This window comes from Phasianus colchicus, chromosome 2, assembly GCF_987193195.1.
Source record: "Phasianus colchicus chromosome 2, bPhaCol1.hap1.1, whole genome shotgun sequence".
In the NCBI taxonomy this organism is placed as follows: Eukaryota; Metazoa; Chordata; class Aves; order Galliformes; family Phasianidae; genus Phasianus; species Phasianus colchicus.
Genome location: NC_143437.1, coordinates 26496963 through 26513014, shown reverse-complemented (window position 1 = coordinate 26513014; position 16052 = coordinate 26496963). Strand labels below are relative to the sequence as shown.

The window sequence follows — 16052 nt, the reverse complement described above, 5'->3', positions numbered from 1 at the left end:
AAAACTGGCATTTGCATTGCAAAAGGACTTCTCTGCTGCTGAGTGCAGTATTGAAAAAAGCCACAACAGATGCACCAACATGAAATCTTTTCCCCAGAGAAGAGGAAGCTGCCTTCAATGGTTTGTGACAATGCTTGGAGGTTGTAAAGTATCATTTGTCTGCAATTCAACATTCTTTTATTTTTATGACTGTTTTAAAGATGTTTTTCTTCAGAAGGGAATTTAGAGATGAGGTAGATACTGTTGCTCACTTTGTTGTAACCTTATGCAATTCCTCGTGTAAGTTAAGAAATAAACAGCCTGCTCAATAGTTGTATTGATGGCACTTTGCTACCTGAGCCCTGCACTCTGTTTTAAATTCTGTGATTGTCCCCACTGCTTGTATTCCTGCTCAAATATGGATTGAGTTTGGTGACACTAATACCAGAGCAACATTAGCTTTAGAAGGGGGAAGCCAGACATGGTATTAAACTTTGCCAAAAAGAAGCATGCTACTTTGCTACAGAAATAGGTACATAGGATGGTATTGGAATGTTGAGAACCTTTTCAGGAACAATTCTGTGTATATAGGTAGCTGGGCCCTTACATCCTCAAGATACAGAGTTCTTGTCAACATCTTGATGGAAGTTTTGAAGTTGGCCATAACAGAAGACTCTGATCTGTGGCAATTGCTCTGCAGCTATCTCAAGGCAGTTGTATCAAAAGGCCTACTGATATAAAATAAAGAAATTTAAGAGATTGTTCTTCAGCTGCAGAGGACTGAAAAGACCTTTCATTTCTAAGTATGTGTCCATCCTCTGGGGATTCATGGGAAGTTTGTGCAGAGACGTTACTGCTGAGCTAATTGATCTGTGCTGAATTTTCTTGGAATCACTTGTACAGCCTTTTGGTGTCTTTGATCATCTCACCCTTCGTGTGACCAGAGACCAGGTCTCTGCCAAATGCCATACTTCTTACAAACTTCTGGAATTCGTATGTAGGTTTCCAGTAAGCATAACAGAAATCCAGGACTTGGCTTTTATTACAGGTCTAGAGTATACCCCAGTGATACAGCAGAACCCAAGACTCCTTTTTACTTGCCATATTCTCTTTTACACTCTCTCCTCCTGTAGTATGCCTCAGTCTGCCAATTCTGCCCTTCTCACCAGGTAACTTCTACAAAAGATAATTGGAGCACTGGGCAACGTTTTCTGATATATAACTTCTGTACCTCTACTATTCCTTCTGGTTTACATCATCCCAACAGTGGGATATTATTCTTTTTTTCTTGAGAAAAAGCAGTCCTTGGGGGATAAAAAAAAAAGGGACAAGTGCAGCTGTGGTTCAGTCTTCTGCTTTCTAAATAAAGAGTGTTTGAAGATTTGTACACAACTCTGTCTGCAATGACTGCAACACTCAGGAGGTAGATAAGAGACTCAAAACCAGTACACATTTCATGCTCTTGCATGCCTGAATGCAGTGCAGGAAGCTTGATCCACCCTGAGCTTTGATCCTACTACTCTTACTAATAGAGGCATGGTGCTGATGTAGAAAAGTCAATATGAACAGTAAAAGACTACCAGTGCTTTTGGCCTCCTGGAAGAGGGGAGGTATTTTGTTACAGGGTGCAGCACAATACAACTTGGTTAAGCAATGTATGTGAGATAAGAGAGATAAGTGGCTTGGGGTAGGTGACCTCATAGGTGTGTGGGATAACTGGTAAGCCTGAATGTGGCCATCTGCATAGGAATGAGTCAAGTTCACCTGGTTCACTGAACGTGAATCGAGATTGAGACATGACTACTAAAAGCAAGAGATGTATCATAAGATGCCAGGGTACAAAAAATATTTGAACATTGCTACGGCGTGATTGACAAAAGAAAATATTTTGTGCTCTACTGAATCCACGCTATTCCACAATTACAGGCAGAACTGAAAACCATAGGTTTAAGAGATTATTATCTTGTGTCCTTGATCCTGTTGAGCTGCAACTTTTTGTCATTGTCTGGTAAAATATTTAACTGAAAAACTTTTGTTTTTCAGTTTCATCCCTTGTCTAAAATACTGAGCATCCATGATACAGATTATACATTTGGAAGTAATTAGAAAAAAACTAAATAGATAAACTGGAGGATGTCCTAAGAGACAGCACACTGTGAAAAACCTTACCTGGAAAGAAGTTGCAGGAATTCTTTTGTAGACTGGTATCTAGGTGTAATTCTAACATCTTTTTTTTTTTTTAATGATATATAAAGCAGTTTGGATAGTATGCATAGTGTCTATGTCCCATAGATATGCACAATAAAAATAGCTTGAAGTATTTTTCTTATTTGTCCTGACGGCTATATTTAATAGCATAGCCGCTCTTCAGATTTGTTGCTTTTAAACTCATAGTGAATATGGAAGAATGTTTGTATATGTTATAATGAGGAGTAACACATTTTAAGCTCTAAATACTCGAGCACAGTTCTCCATTGAGTACAACTGTTTTCACTCTACTCCCAGAGGATCCAAGGCAAAAACTCAAGTATTATCTTTTTTTTTCTCCCTCCGATCGATCTGGGAACTTCATGTCAGTCTGAGGGACAAGTTTAACTTGTATTACAAGTATAATATTGCATTCTACATTGTTATCTTTTTATAATTAAACTTAGATAGTTCTTTGTTCAATTTTTATTTTGTTCCCCACCATAACCCTGCTTACAGTGAAATAGATGTGGTTACTACCAAAGTCTACACAATGTTTTGGCACCATTTATGTGAGTAAAAAGATATTGCATATGCAATCTTCTAGCATCAATTAAGATAAGGGAAAATCCCTGGACTAACTCAAGTGGTTTATAGAAGTGAAATATCTTGCAATATGTGAGAAGCCCCAGAAGACACAGAAGTGAACAATATCACTCTCGCACATGCTCTCCACATATTTCTAGCAAGCCATGGTTACAATGCATGAATTCAGGCCTCGAAATCTTGAAGACAACCAAAGAAGCTGGAAATTGAATACTTCACCCTTTCAAGAACACCAAAACAAACAAAAAATAAGGATAAGATCATATTTGATAGGACAGAGTATAGTTTTAAATTGGACCAGTAGTTCTCACCTCTGCATTAAACATAACCTATTTTCCACAGCACACACGGAAGAGAGTTGACTGGGGGAGATTGGACCAGCAGAACCTTTAAATCCTGTTGAACGCAGTAACAAGACTACATAGCCTGATGAATAAAAGCATAAATGCTTTATGGACAAAGGCTCTGTGATTTCCATATGAAACATTTGTACATTTGGCTGTGTTCAGTAACTGTTGGTTGAGACTGGGTTACATATTACTTCTGAGAAAGAAAAACTCAAGCTCAGGAAAGATGTGAAGAGCTGGGATGGAAGCCTGGTTACTTGGCGACAAACTGTGAAAAAAGAGCTTGCTTGTGTGTCAGTAAACTTTAAACTATATAACACAGGGTTATTGCCCATCCAGCAGTTCCTTAGCAGTACTAGGAGTAGACCTACCCGCTTTCTTTTGAGGTTCTTTCTCTGCTATAAACTTATTTCCAGTTGCGGAGGTGATTTACACTCTATGAAATACTACATAGATTCTGATTTCAGAAGGAATACCAGCCCTAGTACAATATTGAAAAACAGGAATCAATCCTGTGTGGGATACACAAAATTTGAGGTGTCGGGTTTGGATGTTGTCTATCACGTGAAGGATTAGAGAGTGAAATCTAATAGACAAAATTAGCAATACATTAGCTACTGCAATGACTTCTTTCCTCTTCCTTTATTGTGCATGTTTTTACAGGTCTTTGTATGTACCACCACAATCGCGCGCAGCTCCTTCCTCTGGGCAGCTCAGCAGTGACTCTGAGTCGCCTTCTGTAATATTCTGCTTCTCATTGCCAACAGAGTGAGCCAACAGGGAGACTGGCTCTCAAAAACTGCAGATTCTGTCTTTGTGAGTGCTATGCCCAAAGTGCACATGAGGTCATATCTTTGGAAGAGAGCTCTAACCAGCTGGGTCTAGAAAGAAGGGAATTTTCTGGTCTCTAGTTTCCCCAGGATTTGATGTCCATTGTATAGATTAAAAAAATATACAGAACAAAAAACACCATACGAGAAATTTTGACTCTTTCTAGATGCTCAGGCAGTTGGGCATTAAAGTGATAATTATCCTCCTGGCAACAGGTTAAGCCAGGTGTCAGGAGCAGCAGCTGCTGGCAAAAGTAGCTGTTTCATGGTATGATGGAGTGGTTTTTGGCATTCTTCTGGGGAAAAATGTCATGACAGTTGGGGAAAGTTGCATCAACTATCAGGTGCAATAATATACCACGATAAGAGAAACATAAGTAAGTAGTGGAGAATAGGGGAATTTGAAAATGGTGGTAGTTCTGCAGAGCGTAGAAAAATACCTCCTAGGCATTTTAGTCATTGAATTGTGTTTATCAGGAAGGGCCATTAGGAGTGACAGCTGAACATATTTCAAACAGTCTAGCTCTGGATTGTGGAAATGCAATCTAGGGGCTTTTCTTCCATCACAGATATGAAAAAATCAAGTGCTTGGATTTCTTTACAAGAAAGTTTTGTAAGGAAAACAAACAAACTTTACAGTGCAAGGTCACAGATTCTTAACCACTGGGGCAGTGGAGGGGAAATGCATGATGATCTTGGGTCTAAGATTTCTTGTGCCCTCATGTACTTGTCATTCTTCTGACTCTCCTTTGTAAGCAGCACAAAAAGCATCTCAGCAATTGTGGAAGTAGTCATGAGGACAATACTATCACAGTGAAGATTCTATGAGTTTCCTCCCCTCCTATAGATGGAGGGGATCATGCAGAGAAAATTTTTGAAAAAGCTTTGATCTTGATTTCTTTCTAATGGATTCAGAAACAAGTTTTTAACATGCCTTTATGGACAAGAAAATGCAGTCAGTTCTTGGGATTATATCATGCTTGATGATGTTCTGAACTGAATGGTTTTGCATCTATAAGTAAGACTAGACAGACCATAATGTCTCCATTTTATATTTGCAAAGATAATTAAGTCTTCAGACGAGATCATTTTGTGTCTTGTCATTCCTGAGAAGGGCAAATATTTAATTCTCTCAGTGAAATGTATATTTTCCCACCCAAGATCTATCAGGAAACTGAGCAGCACAGAGATGAATAAAAAGTGTATTTATGATTTTTGAAATGATAAAAACTTCAATGGGATAAAGTTTGCATAAATTGTGGTGTATCTGTAACTAAATATGATATAACTCAGCTTTATATATAATTCAGTCCTGAGATTTAGGATTCATTTACATAACTAAATAGTCAGCATTTATATAGTGGAACACTTGATATCAGGGATCTGCCTTCAGCATTGATCATGTGGTTGTATAATCATGCCCAGTTTCTCATCATGGAAACTTTAAATTGCAGCACCCACCCAGAGCCTCTCATTTTTAAGGTCTGACCTGCACAAAAGCGTTATGTTTTCACTCAGAATACCTTCGGATCAGATCTGAAGCCTCAGCCTTTGGTATTGATGTACAAGTTTGTATATTAACTAGCCTACATAATCTTCATTACTCCACTTTTCTTATGTAAATGCTTGTGGGAAAATACACATACACCCAAGAAAAGACCATTAACAACTTAATTTTCAGTGCTAAGCTATTTCAGAGGGATGGTGTTCATTTGCACATGGTTGGTTGTCTTTTAGAAGGCTAATGCTTTGGGATTGAGAACCCTTCTTCAGGTCTGAAATTCTGCCTGAAATATGAGTGTTGGAAACAGCCTCCCACCCTTTCACTGGTTTCTGCTGAATTCAGAAATTCTCTGTGCTGAGATTGGACTGTGCTATCTGGAGACATGAAGTGAGGAGTGAATAAGATGGGAAGGGTTAAGGATGAGAATTAACCATAACAATGATATGGCCTCTCTTGCTGGTGTTCTGTGGACTATCATTTGTTCTGTAAACGGTTTTGTTTGTCCGAGCAATGAGTTTGTTAGTTTTGAAATGGAATTGAGGTACATTACTTAGTTTTGTTTGTCTTTGCTCACTTTGTGCAGCTGAAGTTCCTTCAGAAGGATTACTTGAGAATATTTAAAACTACAGGGATAGCAGCTGGGCTATTTCCACTGACGCTGGTGAAGGAACGTTTGCAAAAGTTCTAGATAAAATTTACATTTTTAAATTCATATAGGCAGCTCTGTCAGTTTACCGTGAGCAGCTTCCACTAACTGCCCTGGATCTTGCTGTGTCTCATTTGAGTTGTGTAAGTGTATGTATTACGTGATGCTTGTGCATTCACTCCTGCTGCTATTTTAGCTATTAATGATTGCTTAGTGACATGAATGCTGAAGACAGAGTGTGTCTCCGTCAAATAGGGCACGCTGTTCTCTTGGAAACGTGGGAGAAAAGAGTTGTTATGGTGCCATGATACTTTTGTCTCTAGTGAGGTTGTGCTCCAGCTAGCAGGCGTGTTGATTATTTTGTATAAAATACTGCTTTGGTTGATATGAGCAAGACAGGATGAGCAGGAAGAGATGACCACAAAGTAGCTAGAGGTTTCACATGAAAGCATGTTGTTAAGCCAAAAAGAAGTACACAGCAGTAGTGTTAGAGCATTACTGGTGATTAGTGAATGCCTAGAGGTAGAGGCTGATTTAAACACCTGCTCCGCTTTGTCATTCTGTGTATAATATTCCTCTGACATGCCTTACATTGTTTATATCTGCAGAGCCACAAATGGCATCAAGATCCCTTGAAAACCAGCAGAGGCAAAAAATACTGCTCTAGAGATCTTCAAATCAGTGAGACCAGCGGGGATAGGAGAAAGGGGTCTTGTCCCCATTCTGTGTCAGCGGCCACTTCCACACCCATAGTTCCTGCACACATGGCTGTATAGCCTCCTTCCTTTTTGTGTTCAGTGCTTGGGAATGTGTTGCTCACCATGCCACATACGCTCTCACTTATGAATTGTAGCACCAAGACTGATGTTCAGGACCTGTCTGAGCACCCTTAGGAGGTCTGCAGATCTCTGCTGCTAAAATAAAGGAAGAGCTGCCGTTTGGGTGTTGTCTGGTATGGTCTCCATTTCCTAGTCTTCCTGTTAAAACCGGTGTGTTGGCTCTTGCCCTGGAGCCCTGTGGTGTGGAAACGGGTTGATGATACTGCACCCAGCAGACTCTTGCTGCCCTAGAGTGCAAATACAAGACCCTGAGGTTTTTTGGCATGTGTGCTATCCAAGAAGTAGTGTGGTGTGGCAGCAGAGGGTCTGCTTTGTATTTCTTCGCTCTCTCCACGTTGTTTTTTGGCCCTGCCTGCTGTGCCAGTGTGTGCCAGTCCCCAGCACCCAGCTGGGTTGCACAGCTGGGGTGGCACGAGCAGGAGGTGAAGGCAGCCCTGTACCAGCTGTGGCCATGCTCTGTAGGGCCTCTGCACGCCACTTCCACATCTGCCAGTGAAAAGACGCATCTGTGGATTCACCAGTCATGTGTGGTTTGCTCTAATAGCTGTGAAAAAGCCATGGGGCTCCTGAGCCCCTCATCCCCCCCACTGAAACACGAGCGTCAGGGAGTTTTTGTGAGGCGATCATCTCTCCACCCTGGCATGGGGCTACAGAAGCAGCATAGAGGAAGCATTCTGTAGGTCAGGTTGCTTCTCCAGAGGGGCCCAAACCAGACTGCATCCAAAATAAGAGAGAAATCAGGAAGTGTAGTAGTAAAGAAAAGGCCGTGCTCTCTTACCTTGAGAAACGCAGGCAGTCCTGTTTTGAGACTCCTCCCAAATCTCTGGCATCTCTAAACCATGTTTCATCTTCCACCTTTGAACTCACTTGAGTTCACCTGCTCTTCACTCATATGCTGTAGTTTATGATCTTCCCTCAGCAGTCCCTCCAGCAATCTGCCCTACCTACCTCTTGTTCGTCAGGAGATAGTTTAACTTAGGGCAGTATTTGTTAAATGAGATGAAGTCTCCAATTAACATCTTACATAAGCATTGCTCAAAGAAAATGGATCCCACCTATTGTGCAGCAGGTATAATGGAGCTTCTTACACAGCACGGCTTGGGATTAACCCAATTCTTTAATTAACTCTCTCTTTCTATGCCAAAGCCAAGCTGCTCAGGCAATTTTATTCTTTTCCCATGTCTGGAAGGCAGTGCAGTGTTTGAAGACTTCAGGAAAGCTGCATGTTGCTTTTAATGTCAGCTGTGTCTTAAAGCTGACTGTGAGGAACAACTGTCTGTCATTAAGACAGTCACCCTGCTTAAGCTTTCTAATCAGTTTGGTAGCTTCAGCATATTTTTGCCAAAAATGTCTGTTTTGGAAGATGCCTTTTGCTTTATTTATCAGTTTAGTTGGCTTTTCTTCAGCTCTTGAGTAGAGGGGGTCTGCCACCTTGGAAAGAAGCTCCTCTTTAACATAACTAGCGTATGCCTATTGAAATATTTATGAAAGGATCCAACTTTTTGTTTGTTCTGTATTTATTCCTAACTAAGCATTAGAGGATCGCTTGAGATAGTTGAAAGCTGAAATGCTTTTTCTCTATGCAATTCTTCAGATACTGCCAGTTCCCAATGACTTGCCTTCCACGGTCCTGCTGAAAGTTGGCTCAGGTTTGTGAAGGAGAACAAAGCAAAAGGACTTTCAAATATCTGTTTTCTGTGGGTGGATGTAGGCACTGGCTAAAAGCCACCTGCATATGCCACTCTGATGTCTTTGAGACCAATCTTGTGACCCTGTGTGTGCTCTGGGTGAAGCTTAACCAGGCTGACGGATTGATGCAGAGACAATGTTGGCCCCAACAAACATGTACCTAATCTCCATGAATTGATTGGGCAAAAGGTTTAGGCATGTGGTACCTCTAAAGCTTGTACAGCCCTGCCAACTCTTCTCTTAGTAACTTATGGTGATGTGTAAAGCTTCTGTTGAAGCGTAGGATGTATTAGAAGAGCATTTCTCATGTTTGACTTATGGCTTTAGGAGGAAATGTTTTACCTGGATTCTCTCTTTAGAGGAAAATATGCTTTGAATGGGAGCCATCCTTTTCCTGGATTTCAGCCTTGGCACCACTTGAGAGATGGTGCTGCAGGCTGGAAGTTAACCTCCCCTCCCCCCATCTCTGTGCCCTTGCTGAATTATGCTTAGATGCACTCCTACAACTCTGAACCAGGTTTGAACCTCAAATATACACACTGAGCAGCTGCAGTGACACTGCAGTAATTTGGACAATACAGGTAGAGTTCTCTGTGGCCCAAAATTCTGCAGTATTCATGTTACTCTCTCAACAGATGTTCTTAGCTGCTGCTTTAGGTGTTTAAAGGACCAGAATGAAACCTTTCTCTGATTGCCGTATACTGCATATATTGCATGTAGTCATATACTGACTACTACAGAGATTTCCAAAGCAAAGGTGAGGTGGAGATTTGTATGTGATACTTTAAAAATAAATAAATAAATAAAAAATAAAAATTCTCAAGAATAAGCAAATTCAAGTCAAGAATATTTTGTAGTCATGATTTCACGTTCAACAGAATTGTGTTGACAGTGCTGCCTTTTGTGGCGCAGGCTCATAATGATGTGTATTTCTTTGTAAGTCTCTTTGTAGTCCTATCAAGTCGTGACAAAAAGCTCTGAGAAACACTGGCATATTTGTATTACAGCTTGTGACAGCTCTGTAATGAATCCTAGAGTGGGAATTTCCACCTCTGCTTCTAACTTCTGTCTCCTCTAGCAGATTATCCACAAACGTGTGGCTCACACTTCAGATGGGTTAATGAACCAGGAAGGCTCCAGGCCGTGCTCAGGTCCTAGAAACATGGTACACAGACATGGGAGGAATCAACTCCTTTGTGTCATGCTGGCCCATCTCCCACACAAACTCCCCACTGCCTGCAGACAGGCCTTTGCTCGCTGGACAAACTTATACCACTGATTTGGAACATGTGGGACTTATTTGTAGTCCTACTAAATCATTTAGTAAGATTGTGTTCTCATTTAAACATGTTTGCAGAGTGGAAGGCACTTTGGCTCTTACATCAATGTGTAATCCTATCTCCTGTAAGTTGCAGGAGATGTTGTAATAGAATGACTTTCTTCCTTTAAAGTTTAGTAGAAAAATTCAATGATGTCAGGTTTTTTTGTTTTTTTTTTTTGTTATTGCTTGAAAACAGGAATTGAATAAGCAGAGAAAGACCATTATAAATGTGATTTCAGAGGCTGTTCAGCTTGAAACAAAGGGATTTCCTCACATTCAACCTCATTACTCTGATTAGTGGGCTTGTAAAGTGGAGCATGAAAATGAAACATGACATAGACATGAAGTGATTGTACTAAAATCTACGCAGACTGCTTCTTGGAAATGAAAGTATGACATCCATCTTCTCTGAACTATTTACAAAGTTAAGTTTTCCAAGTAGCTCATTTTTAAAGTCTGTAAATTAAGTTACTGTAGTTGTTAAGGGGAGACACCAAAAACTAAAAAATCCAAATAAATGAGCAGGGTGGGTTTTATTTTTTTGTTTGTTTTTCTTTAATGACACTGAAAAATATGTAGTGATACATTTTCAGTAGAAATAAATGTTGAGCAGGAACATGTTTTGGCTGGGTGGAAATGGATGAAAGTCTACTTGTTTTCGTGGCAAAAATGGAGAGAACAGTCTGCATTTTAAAAAAGGCCTCTTTGTATGCTGCTTACTTCTGCCTCCAAATGCACTCTGTCCTGTTTCCTTAGCTGTTACAAAGATACCTGTTAGTTGGGTCTTCAGAGGTCCTACGAGAAGATGACTTCGGTGATAATGCTTGTTTGGTACTGTGCAGTTGCAGGAGCAACACAGTCTTATATTTTATATATAGAGCTACATCACACTATCATAAACATTTGTCTTCAAATGTTGAGTTTTCTTAATGGAGCTTAATCCTGCAAGACTGTACCTCTCTGAGTATGGGCTGATACAGTGCCACAGGCATCTTTTGTTGTCAAACGGCATTGTGTGCTGCGCAGAGTGCAAATGTTTTATTTCTGTAGCACGCTTTTAAAGAAAAAATAACAAAGATTTGAATGCAGGTTTTGGTGCTGCTGCACTATTTCTGGAGATGACTCACACTGATACAGTTAAGATCCCAGAACTCCTTATGCAATTGCACCATCTTCATTTCCAATAAGAGCATCTGGAAGAGGATATCTAAATGCTGTTGGATATTGTGAAAAAGCAGGCTGGTGATACTCAGGAGAATTCAGCATCCTGGTGTTTAAGAAATAAGGGGCAAGGCTGTGGGTTGCAGTAAAGCAGGTCAGTGTTTGCTGTGAAATTAGCTAATGTGAGAAAGGGAGAGTGCTGCCTTCCATATGAGGGCTGGCTGGTGGGACTTCACAACGCTGCTGTAGGTCCTTGCAAGCTGCTGCCATTGTGGCTTGGCTCACCAGGAAAAGCAGGGGAGGATGCAATCCAAAGCACACTGGGTGCACAATGCAGTTTGAAGGTGCAGTTTGGTGTCTACTGTGGAAGTGGGAAGTATGATTTTTTTTTTTTTTTTGAGAGACAGAGAGCTTTTGGGGAAAATTTCCCATTAAGCAGCTTTTGCCACATGCAGTATTTCTCTGTAGTGCACATCTATTAGGTAGCTCCGTGAACCTTAGGAGTAATGCATTTCCAGGCTCAGTTGTGTTCGTATTCCCCCTACAAAGGGGATTGTGCATCATCTACATTGAACTTAAGGAGAATGGGTTTTGTACAGGTGACCTGTGCTGGGTACACAATGATGGAGGACAGCAGGGTTCCAACCAGCCTCTGAGGCAGCTGCTTTTGGGGCACCCCTCAGCCATCAGACTGTTACATGGGGTGAGTAAGCATGTGAGATTATTTCCTCGGCATGAGTCAGGACAGAGTTTTGCCTTCAGGACTCAAACATTGAGAGATTTCCCTGGAAAGGAGACATGATGTGGGGAGAAGGGAGGAGAAAGATGTAGGATCACATCTTTCTCCATATTCTTGGAAACATTCTTGGGAATGGGCTCAGCAGCAGCAGGCAGGAGCACTTCTTGTGCTCTGAGGTGGCTCACTTGGGACCCACACAACCCATACCCACCAGGGAATTCTCCTGGCAGGTTTTGAAGAAGACCTGCTGTGAGAATGATTTGGGACACACATTTTGGGTCAGCACAGCAGGCTGCTGTTGATCCTCTTCTGGTTATTGAAACACTGAGCACGGATACTTTTCACTCTGTTTATTATTTTCAATATGCTAGTGAAATTAATGCACTGAGCAGAACAGAAGAAATCCTGGATGAATAAAATTTTATTTAGCAGCGTGTGTGCTCATGTTTCTAATACAAAACTTCAGTACAAACAAACTGCTCAGTGGGACCTACATTCCAAAGGGAACAATAAGAGCTCTGTTGACTCCCATCTTTCAAAGGAACTTGAGTTCCAGGTATTCATTGGTTCTTGGTTCCTCTGCTGGTTACCCAGATGAGTATTTTAGTGACTTTGTTTTTCTAAAGATGCTTTCTTCTTGGTTTTGCATGGGGGAGGGAGAGCTCGTATGGGCTGAGGCTGGGGAAGTCACTCTAAAAATGAAAGCACAAGTGTTTGTTCAGTATATTAAGATTTAATTGATGGTTGCAAAAGCCACATTTTTGTCTGCTTTTCAAAATGTTTGGGTGGCTTTGCGCAGACTTGAGGTACGGGTCACCGTGGATTTGGGGAAGGCAATGTTGTATAAGATAAGAGCAAAATAAGTGTCTAATTGTTCCAAGTGTTCAAAGCATTGGCTATCGTTAAACAGACTCTTGTCTGCAGAGGGGAGTTTTTGGGCAGGGAGAGGGAGGTTGCCTGAAAATTAAAATATTTGCTGTTGGTGTTTCCTTTATCTTTGAGATGCCTGCAGTGATCAGACCCGCCCTGAAGGTTCTGATACCAAAATCTTACTGACGTTTAAAGAAATGGAAGCTGCGAACAGCAAGTTATGCTAAAAGGTAAAACAAGCTGATAAATACAAGCATTTATGTAGTTGAGCAAAGCACCGGATAGCTCATCTTTATGACCCCTGGAGGGTGTCTTCCAACACAAACGATTCTATGATTAACTATGATTATTTTAATTGCAGTTGCAGTTAAAATAATGGAGAGCAACCTGTTTTTCCAGCAGACCTCTGCTGTTTTGCTTTCTGTTAACTCCATGGAGTTTTGGGGGTTGTAGTTAAGCTACAGTACAGTCCGTGCTTGCTAGCAGTAAGGTGATAGACACAGTTAGTATTGTGTGCTCTGCCAGGAAGAAGGCCAGCAGCTGGCCTGTGACTTACCTAAAAATGAGTAGCAGTGACATCCATTTTATGCTTCATTTGATCCTGAGTACTAATGTGGAGCTGTTGTGTGGAGGAGGGGAGAATTAAAAAAGCGTGTATTTCTATTGATCATATGGCTCGTTGCAGGATGCAACTTTTGTGGTTTGCCACTTAGAAGTCATGCAAATTCTGCTTCAAAATAGAGTCAGGGAACTGTGGGCTTTGGTCTGGGTTTTTGTCAGCTGTGATTGTTTAGGATTTGTGCTTTCTCCTTCTGCCTTAGATTTGGCCTCTAGGAACATCTTGGGAAAAAGAGAACAAGGCTTTCAAGCTGATCGGTTTTTTTTTTTTTTTAGATTTTAAAAATTTATTTTTACTGAGACTCTAAGTGAAATTCAATTGTATAAATATGTCATAACTGGGAAAATGCATCCCTGTCAATGTCTTTAGAAAGAATTATTCAGGAAAGCTACTGAATTGACATTGTGATCATTTGTTTTACTGTTACTGTCCGGCTGCTGTATGAGTCAGTTTAAGTTTAGTTGTGGGAATTTTAGCCTTCTATTTTTCTGACTTATGGGTTATACAGCACAGAGGGATCCTTGTGAGTCACCTTCCTCCAGTACAGCCTGCAGTTCTCCAACTTCTTTTTGCCTGGACAAAATCAGGGGGGAGCATGTAATGATTGCCTGGGTCTGAAAATACAAGAGGATATGTTGGGATACAGAAATCACACCCCAAGCAAGGATGTTGGTGTCCATCAAGATTGTAATAGGCTCTCGAGGTACTCTAGTGCATGTATGTGTAACTCTCTTATCTGAGGCTTGATTTTTGACTTAAACCCAAATCACTTGTCTGGGGAAATGCAAATCCAGGTTATCTTTCTGCTTGTTGTAGCTCTATGGTGCTTAACAGAACTAAAAGAAAAACCATGCTATATCTCATGGTTAAGAAACTGCTCAGGCTTCATAGACAGAGTTCAGGCACTTGGGGAAATCGCTCAATATTGCTCTCATTTCCAAAAGTGTAGAAAAAACTGTGCTTCTGATGTTTATTGTTGTGATTTTGCTTGAAGTGAAGTGTCGAGGTGATGGTGAAAGAGGTGTTAAGGTGATGATGAAGAAGTAGGTGAGGCTTCCAAACTGAGTAGCTGAAGTTTTGTTTTCTCATTTTATTTATTTGAAGCCATTTTTAATGTGGACGCCCCATAAATGGGGTACATACAAATCACAAGATCTTTTAGTGGTGCTTTTACTGCTTCTGTTGACTAGGCAAACAGCACTGAATGGAGCCTGGGAAAGGCAAGGGTGATGGTGCTGGGCTAATATGTGGCCTCAGAAGGGTGGGAGGCAGCTGGCATGTGGTGGGCAGAGAGCGGAGTGTGGCAGTGGCAGATGGCTTTGTCCTGAGAAAACACTGTTAAGGATTTTCTTTTTCCTAGAATGTTTTTTTGTGTCTTGGGAAGTCTATAATAGGAGAGCTGGGGTGAGGAAGAAAACAATGCTGTTTACTTAAATGTAGGTGAAAATTTCTACTTCTCTGTAGCTGGAAAAAAAAATAAATATCTGGCATGTATGTGAGTAGCTTTATAAAGCTCCATGAGGAAAAGTAATAGTCACCATCTAGAACAAGAGCTGTTGTGTGATGGGCTGAGTGTTGTCAGCCAGTGCTCTGTGCACTGCTGCAAGAGAATGTGATGAATTACCTCATGCCCAGGGATCTCAGTATTGCTCAGGGACTGGTGCCTTGGCTGAAAGGGTAGTTAGAATTTGTTCTGAGTCTTCTGGGCTTTTTTTCAATTCTATTAGAATCATAAGAGACACTAGGATGTTGAGGACTTGGTATAGAATTCTGTTGATACCATTTGCTTGAAGATCAGTAGGAATGTCACTTGCATGGAATCCATAGTGCGGTCTAGGAAAAACACTGGCTTGATCATTTAACAAAGGGATACACTCAGAAATCAGCCTGAGCTTGAGAGCAACCCAAATCGTGAGAGCTGAGCAGAACTACCCAGTGTTCAGAAAAAAATAGTGTTGAACAAAGTAATTATGATCAGTGCTGTTAGGGATGCAAGCTCAGATGCCAAGAAATGGTGCATTCATGGTGAAACTGACATACGTTTAATTTTAAGAACTTCTACTGGCAAAAACTTGGTTTTTAAAAGTTATGCTAAACCCCTCTTCAGCAGCCCAAAGTTTTGTGTGAGGGTGGATGCAGTTTGTGTAGTAAAAAGATGTGTCAGAACTTAACTAGATGTGAGCAACCCAGCTATGTCTATACACAAGGGAAAAAAGCTCTGAAGCTCACCAGTGCGTGCAGCGATACTCTGTAGAGGTACTAGGTAAAAGGAGGAGGAAAAAGTCAAAACAAACAAAATAAACATACAAACCTGAAGGCAACCCATTATTCTTTTAGATATTTGGATGTCAGAGTAGGGACTGCTTGAAGCTCTGAGTGCTAACAATTAGCTGGGTTTGGTTACCCAGAAACAATGGTGCGGGGCAGCACTGGCAAAGGACAGCATCATCTGCAGTTAGTGAATGCAACCTTTAGAAGACAGAACTTATCTGAACAGCTTAATCTGTATTAGATCAGTTTTTTGGTTTTGTTAGTTTTTAAACCCTCAGTTGGCTAAGGGTGTGACATACTGAGCTGGTTATTGTGGAAGAGCTTTGACAAGCAGGGGGATGCTTCCCTCTCCTCTTCACTGGTGGATGGTGCACACTTGTGATGTCAACCGATTTAGAAGCAAGGAGTTACTACTTATGTCTGGAATCACGTCCAGAAAACACA

The 16052-nt window shown here is 40.9% G+C and overlaps 1 long non-coding RNA gene across 2 annotated transcripts in view; it reads left to right on the top strand.

The window, feature by feature from the left end:
* LOC149918903 (uncharacterized) overlaps nucleotides 1-16052 on the top strand; it is a 69461-nt gene that overhangs the window by 17685 nt on the left and 35724 nt on the right. The gene's annotated exons all lie outside the window — the stretch shown is intronic.